Source organism: Etheostoma cragini, chromosome 16 (assembly GCF_013103735.1).
Source record: "Etheostoma cragini isolate CJK2018 chromosome 16, CSU_Ecrag_1.0, whole genome shotgun sequence".
NCBI classification, from domain to species: Eukaryota; Metazoa; Chordata; class Actinopteri; order Perciformes; family Percidae; genus Etheostoma; species Etheostoma cragini.
The window spans coordinates 2,228,779-2,236,961 of record NC_048422.1 but is presented as its reverse complement, the minus strand read 5'-3'; the positions used below and the strand labels follow the sequence as shown (position 1 = coordinate 2,236,961).

Genomic DNA, 8,183 nt, shown 5'->3' with positions numbered 1-8,183 from the left:
GTCTTAGTGAGGACTGGAGTGATATGATCCAGTCTCTTGGTCTTAGTGAGGACTGGAGTGATGTGATCCAGTCCCTTGTTCTTAGTGAGGACTGGAGTGCTATGATCCAGTCCCTCAGTCTTAGTGAGGACTGGAGTGATATGATCCAGTCTCTTGGTCTTAGTAAGGACTGGAGCAGCAGCGTTCTGAATCGGCTGCATCTGTATGATTTTGGTTTTTAGGGAGACCTGTAAAGACCCCGTTAAAGTAGTCAAGTCTACTGAAGATGAAAGCATGGACCAGTTTTTCCAAATCCTGTTGACACTTAAGTCCTTTAACCCTTGATATATTCTTAAGGTGATAATCGGCTGACTTTGTAATTGTCTTAATGTGTCTGTTAACATTTTTGTCAAAGTCTATAACTACACCAAGATCGTCGTTTGAAGCTGAGCGCTGACTTTCAACCATTCCTCTTTTTCTCGAAAAACAACCACCTCAGTTTTTTCTTCATTTAATTCAAGAATGCACTTAGTCAGTTTTTGTACTGGATTATAGTCCTCTGGCGATAAGGTTATGTAAATCTGTTCTTACCAGTAGGACATTTCTCCATGGAGATCTGTTCTCACCAGAGACAGCTTTGACCATAGTGGAAGCAATGGCATCAATGACATTTGTAATTTTACAGTTGAATTTATCTACAAGCTCAGTGACTAAGACCCCAGAGGGGGCAGTAGAAAAGCTGAATCAATATTTCACTGATATACCGTTTTCTTTGTTTGGACACTTTTGTGCACATAGATAGAGCCATTAAAGCAAAAACAGGAACGATCCGAGAGCAACGTCAAGGCACCACAACCTTGGAAATGTTCAGACCCTTGGGGACAATCAGGTCCGGAGTGTGCCCCTTATTGTGTGTGTGTGTGGGCTCCGTCCAGGAGTTTTAATAGCACTTGCCTGATGGCTTCTACTCTCTGCTGCTAGCGCTGCTAGCACTGCTAGCTGGCTAGCTTTCGGATTCTCCTCCATTAGCAGTTGCTCCGCGTATTTAGGCTCGACTATGTACGAGGGGACCTTTGAAATTCATCCACTCGTCGTCGCGTTCAATGTGAACCTCAAACTCACACCTTCTTCTGTTCTCTCGCTTTTTAAATCCCGTCTTAAATCCGACCTCTTATCTGTGGCCTTTGAAACCTAGCAAGATGTCGACTTCATTTACCGCATGTAGTTAAAGTATTTAGTTCAGTTGTTTTTATTGTAGAGATTTTTTTTACTCTTTATGTTTCTTTTTGTGTTTTTCTGTCCAGCACTTTGGTCAACTTTGGTGTTTTTAAAGTGCTTAACAAATAAAGTTGGATTGGATTTTTGCTCCTTCTTGCATCCAGCTAGCTAGCTGGGGCTAATTGATTAGCGGTGCAGAGAGAGGGAGGTCTCTATAATTTTTTTTCTACCTGAAAGTCAACGGCCTTACCTTATTTCCTGTGACAAACATGTATTCCCGACTCAATTCAGAAAATTGTTCTACCTATGACCTTATGTTTTTTTCCATAGTGGATTTGAACATGAATGAACAAAAAACCTTATGACAAAAAACGACTCCCACTTCCATTTTTAATTGTGTGCTAGTAGAGACTGATTGGATTCCCTAAACATGTTATCTCAATTAAAAGACAATATTTGTTAATGGATTATGAAGTAAATTTGTCACGGTGCCCGGCAGTGAAGACACACCAGGGTTAAATTTTACAGTATAGGATATTAGTTTTGGGTTAGGTATTAATTTTGTGTAGATATGTAGATCTGTTAAGACATGTTACTGTTAAAATAACTACACCAACAAAAGTAGTCATGTGTATCTCGTACATTTTCCATACTATGCAAAAACAGTTATTCCATTATAATAGATGGAACATTCAAACGTCTCTTTTGGCCTGTTTCTGGTGTACCTTAGATTGATCAAATGAAACAAAAAAATGAGAAGAGCCTTCTGTGTGCGCAGTCGTGTTTTAGTCTTCTTCACTCACCACCGTTTTCAGCCGGTGGGACCCACCCCGCCGACTGGGCCAACTGTCGCGCACCGCCTTGCCGGTCCGGGGCCTTTACATTTTCAAAGATTTCCAGCACTGCTGACCAGTTTGTTTTTGCAGGATGTAAAGGTTGTAGTTCAAAACGCTGAGTACACCCAAAGGGGTGTGTGTGTGTGTGTGTGTGTGTGTGTGTGTGTGTGTGTGTGGCTCCAACAAACGCACTCCTTGTACCAACTGAAGCATTTGAGAGCAAGCGTTGCAACTGTAGTGGTTGTGTTCCTTTTATACAGCATCTGAACACACACACACACACACACACACACACACACATTCTCACCACAAAGACCAGACCTCAGCGTTGCATGTGTTGGCAAAATGAAGCAGCCTCTCCTCATCTGTGTGTTGATTTGAGTTTGGTGAAAACCAACAAATCCGTGGTTCCCCATCTTCCTCTCTCTCTCTCTCTCCTCTCTTCTTTTTCCAATTTTTACTTTTCCCTCTCTCCAGGTCATTCTTTCCCTCGCTCTTTCCCCTCTCCCTCCCAGAATATCTCTCAACTTTACCCTCTCTCTCTCTCTCTCTCCCCTTTCTGTTTGCTGACTCGGCTTCTCTGCCTTCCTTTCTAACCTCTCAACACACACACACACATGCACACACCCCTCAACATTGCTCTTAAGCACAATAGCAATATTCAAATGTGCTCCCACATGGCTACAGCGAGTCGTCCATGTCCAGTCAGCATAAGTTGAAGTCGAACACGGCAACCTACATTTGTGTTTAATAAATCAAAAGGAGGTAAAAATAATCAGCCCTTATTTCCGTTAAAGATCATTTTTAGGACTGGCTGTGTGAGTGTGGATTCAGCAGATAGGAAGGACGCGAGAGGCAAGAGCGGGCGACCTTTCATTGGAAGTAACCCATGAAATTAGGATGGGAGTAGTTTATCTACCTGGGTTTCTTGACATGGCTCTCTTCCTATGATGTTAATTATATCATCATTACTTTGGGTAGGGGTGGGATACAATGCAATTATTACTAGATAGACCTGAAACATTTACCTATGTTAGGGTAAGAACTTTTTTGTGGGGGTTTAAAGTAAGTAAGAGTAAGACTTATGGGGAAATTCAACATGCACATAAACACCAGGGATACAACTGTACTTAACTGAGAGAACAACTTTTACTTTATAAACAGAAGGAAGTGGCCTGAACTTGACCCCAGCTGCCTCTCCCAAGCCCTCTTTCTCTCTTTACACGCTCTTACACACACACACACACACTTACAGTACATACATACGGGACACCTGTGTAAACCATCTGCTTGGCACCCGCCTCCTTATCCCCAAAAAACACCCAGGACAGGCATTTCTCTCTCTCTCTCTCACGCACACACATACACACACACACACACACAAACAGGCTACTAGAAACATCCACCCTCACACTCTCAAACCCATATCGGCCCAGAATTCGGCAAGAGAGACACTTAAACGCGTGAGATTTGACACCCGCTGAGCTTCTCCCACTGAAAGGAACCTCAGTTCCTCCTCCGGTCTTTGACTCTTAATAATCATCACTTGTACCTGAGTGAGCAGGTGGGGCCGCTGCTACTACAGTTTAGCTGCTACTACTACTGCTAGTACTACTATTAAAACCTCTGTGTGACCTACATGAGTCTAATTTCAAATATCATGGAAGAAACGTGTCTTATTTCTGCATTAGAGCCCGACCGATACATTGGCTTGCCGATATTCTATTCATTCATCGAAACCATGTATAATGACAAATGATTCTGATAAATGAAAATTTAAAAATTAAAATAAAAATGGATGGTCAACCGCCTTATGAGGTTTGTCCACCAGAGGGCGCTCTACAACATCCCTGTTGGCAACACACTTATTTTTTTTGTTATTGTGTTTTTGTTCACAGGACTTTAAGTTTTAATTAAGTTTGTATTTTTATACATTTTATTTATCAGTATTACATTCGGTATTCTAATATATTTTGACGTTTCGTGACAATGAAAGTCATTATTATCATATTATTGTTGAGAGCTGATAAATAACAACAAATAACGGATTTTAGAGAAATCTGTTTTGTTACGTGTTTCTGGATTTCTTTTTTAATATACTATATATCGGTGTCGCCCTCAAAAATCCTTTATCTGCCTGGCTCTATTCTGTATTTTTTCTTTTAGTTTTTGTATTCATTGTTCATCTTTCATCAAGGCTTTTTGTCTCTCACGTTCCGTCCCATCCATATGGAAAACGTCCACGTATAGTGTCTTTTACCAGTAGATTGGTTCAGTTGATCAAATAAAAACAGTGTAGACTTGCTATCATATGGACCGACAGCTACTCATTCGTTGGTTAGGTGACACCATTCTATATGATTTGTATTACATAAACCATCATATACTGGTGAGTGAGCACAGTAATCCAGACTGTAACTTTACCTCAGGGAAAACAGAAAAAGAGGCGTATTGCTCAAATTCAGAAAAGCTTTATGATTTCTGGTCAAGTTCATGTTTTAGTTTTGTTTTTAACCCTGGGTACTACCCAGGATGAAGAAATGATTGATCCTGTATGAGTGAAGTCTGATTTGAGATAGCTGACATGTTGTGGTATTATAGGGAGGTTAGGGCTAAAGAAAAAGGAAGTGATGGCAGCTTCTTCCTCCGTGGTGGATTGTTTTACTGTTTTTAGGAACGGGGCACTTGATGAGTTCAACTGGAGGAGGAGGAGGAAGGAATGTTCCAGAATGCTGATACTGGGGACAGATTACACACACACACACACACACACACACACACACAAAACAAACTTAAGCCAACACTCACCCACTCTTCCTCCCTCCCTCCCTCTCTCTCTCTCTTTCTCCAATCTCCAGGAGCACTCACACTTTTACGCGCTCATACTCACACACACTCACACACACTCAGTGATCCGGGTGGAATCAAAGGGTATTAGCTGTGCGGTGCTCAGTTCCCCCGGTCCTTTCCCAGCATTCTCCACAGCTGTACGATTACACAGGTGTTTGGCAAAAAACACTCTGTGTGTGTGTGTGTGTGTGTGTGTGTGTGTGTGTGTGTGTGATTAATTCCTCCCAGTGACTTAGCCCTGCTATTTCCTCGAACACCACTATCGCATTTTAAATTCACTCCTTGCATTTTCTGTCTTCCCATCTGTCAGTGTTCATTCATGTCTGTAGTTTTGTAGAAAAAAAAGCTGGTGACGTCGAGAGGCGGGGTTAGAATATCGTGCTGTATATAAATATGGACAACATCACATCTCCCCAAAAGTGAAGCCAAAACATTTTTGATTGCCCCCCCCCCATTGCTGCCTACCATATAGGTCACAAATCCAACAACCTCCATGTTAGTTTTAGATATTCCATGGCACAAACTAAAGTACATGTTAAATACTTTTCCTAAAAATGGTTTCTTTCATTTTAGGTAGTACTTACGTTGATGTTTAAGTGTGTATTTTCCCGAAATGTTTCAGTTAGTTGTTTGATGGCAAAACGAGGGGAAACGTTCTAATTGGCAGCTGTGATTGACTTGCAATGGGCGGGCAGGTCTATGGGCGGGACTTCAATACCGTGGCTCCATTTTTCGCACATCCTCTGTTTTATATGATTTGCAGGGTTTGGACATTGCAACATTTCTGCTGAGCTGCTGGCTGGCTGTTTACATCGAGGGGGAGTGGTCTTAGTGCTTGTGGTTTCTGTTTTGTTTTTGTTTTTTAATATAAGGTTAGTTTACACGCTGTAAAAAGTGTGGTGGGGTCACAAAACTGCACTCTGAAAGAGTCCCCTGTGTCCCCTCACTGTAAATTACAGAATGGATACCAGGTATATTGCTTACCATGCTCATATCTTAGTTAATTAGTGTGTTAGCAATCCTTAGGAATCCTAACACAACACAGCAGCAACAAAGTTTAGCTGAGGCTGATGAGACTGTCATTATTTTGACAGAAATGTGTCAGGATTTCTGAGATTTTGAGAATTTACACACCCCGTATGCTGAGGAAAGATACCAAAACACAGAAGTCCAGGAACACGGAAATACAGCTTAATCACATGAAGGGACCTGAAAGGAGTGATGACAATTGACAAAAGACAATCAACCAACAACAGACACAGAAAGCACAGAAGGAAGGATCCTCCGAAGGCAAAATTTGGAGGTTACTACGTCATTGACGTCCGTTGAAGGACCGTTCCAAAGTCGAGGATCCTCAGAATTCCTCCAAGGACTGAGTCCATCATGCAGAGAATTCCCCATAGACAGCAAAGGATGCAAATGTGTATCCTTCGCTCTCCCGAATCACCCACTCTCCTACTAATGTGGCTTTCCCGGTTCGTTACGAAAAATTAAATGGCGGAGCTTAGGGGGAGCGGTTTACTGAGTTGCAACGGCATCGCTGACGGCGAAATAATCATTTAAATGAAAGCATCTTTAGTGGGTGCCGTATATTTGTTATCGCCGTTAATGTGCTACATCAATGTAGAGCTTAGTGCTTTAATGCTGGCACAAATTGCTATAATTGGGTAGATGCACACCGAGCTAACGTTAGCTAACTGAACCTATCATTTAACGTTAGGCTGTTAGCTAGCTAGATAGGTTGCTGTCTTTTATTGCCATTTGTGTTTTTAAAGTTTATGTCCCACCGATTTCCCACCATGGTCAAAAAAACACGGGGGGGGGGGCACTTTGTTTCTCTCACTATGACTTTAGAGTGGCTACTCGCTCCGAAGCTATGCTTGGGGTGGCAGTAGCTCAGTCCGTAGGGAGTTGGGTTGGGAACCAAAGGGTCACTGGTTCAAATCCCTCTCGCCGTCTGTCACTCGTATCTCCGTGGTCAAACCAGCTGATGTTTAAGAGACAGACGGCGGTAGAGCAAAGCAAAGTCTCAGTGACCAAACCAGACGTAGTAACGTCTCTCGCGAAATGATGTCAGGTCATTTTAATGAAATGAGCTGGTTTGACCATGGAGATGCAAGAAACATGCAGTAGTCCAGAACACAGGACATGTTCCTGTATTTACTTTCTTGCTCCCGCCCCCAGAAACATCCGATTACTAAGAGGAGTGGATGTTCTTGCGTGATTTGAAATGATACGCTTGGATTTTTCCAGGTGTAAGGGCAAATAACTCCAAGTTTACAAACTCACCAACTGATTCAGACCAAAGCAAAGTGAATTACAGATGTGAAATCGCCCTGAGTCCAGTCCCAAACGGAACCTGGTCTTCACCTTGATCCGACCCAACTACGAGGTGTACTCTGCAAGTTTGAGCTAAACGGCCAGTTGTGCATAATAGTAGGCAGCTACTTGGAGAATTGTTTGGCAATGCTTCTCTCGGAAACATGCATCTTTCTATATTAACGTTCTGTATTTACCCAGACAAATAAGATAAAAAACCTTGGTGAACGTTCTGACATGGTTTGTAGTGATGCATTTTAGTTTGCTTGGACATTTCTTTGTGGAAAAAGAACCCGAACAAAGGGAAAAAGGGCTCAAAGTTTCATCTTCGATTTCGGACCACAGCAAAATTAGGTGTGAAAAGGTGAGCTGCTCGGTCTGTTTTAACCGAACACTGAAGCGTTTTCTAGGATAATCTGGTCCGTTTATGGTGGTTTAATAGCTCATTCAAACGTTGGTGAGGACCAACCAAGCTCTGGTGCTGCCTGAAAACATGGGTCTTGCTTCTCTTCCAATTGCAATAGAGTTGGATTCACTTTTTTACACTGTGATCCGACCCAAATATAGGAAGCGAACCAAAAAACAGTGCACACAGTCCAACCTTGCACACAAGTTTGTTTGATTATACATGATGCGGCAACTTGGTACATTCTGGTCTGTACATTTTTTCAAAGATTGCGTTAGATTTGGATTGAAACTTGAATGTTGCTGCTGACTAAAAGAGAGGCTGGATTTGCTCAAACAACTTGCCTTTTTACATTAAATGCTAAAATAATTTGTATTTAAATCATATAGTAACAACTTGTAATCCTTGTTTATGCCAAAGAATTCAGGCATAAGACATATCAGTGTATGTTTTTGTGCACTGGTTATGTTTGTCTTTTTTCTGTTGTGTAGGCTACTATTTTCAAACTATGCGGTTTTTCCACTAACTCAGTCAAACCAGGGGAAATGTCCCTTGCACCCCCTTCTTTCCAGCTC

The 8,183-nt window shown here is 41.9% G+C and overlaps 1 long non-coding RNA gene across 1 annotated transcript in view; it reads right to left on the bottom strand.

Annotated features, from left to right (window-relative positions):
- LOC117959037 overlaps window positions 1-1,806 on the bottom strand; it is a 3,637-nt gene extending 1,831 nt beyond the window's left edge. The window contains exon 1 of the long non-coding RNA XR_004659864.1: window positions 1,794-1,806. This is a non-coding gene — a long non-coding RNA (uncharacterized LOC117959037). The remainder of the gene's footprint in view (window positions 1-1,793) is intronic.
- Between the last annotated feature and the right edge of the window lie 6,377 nt (window positions 1,807-8,183).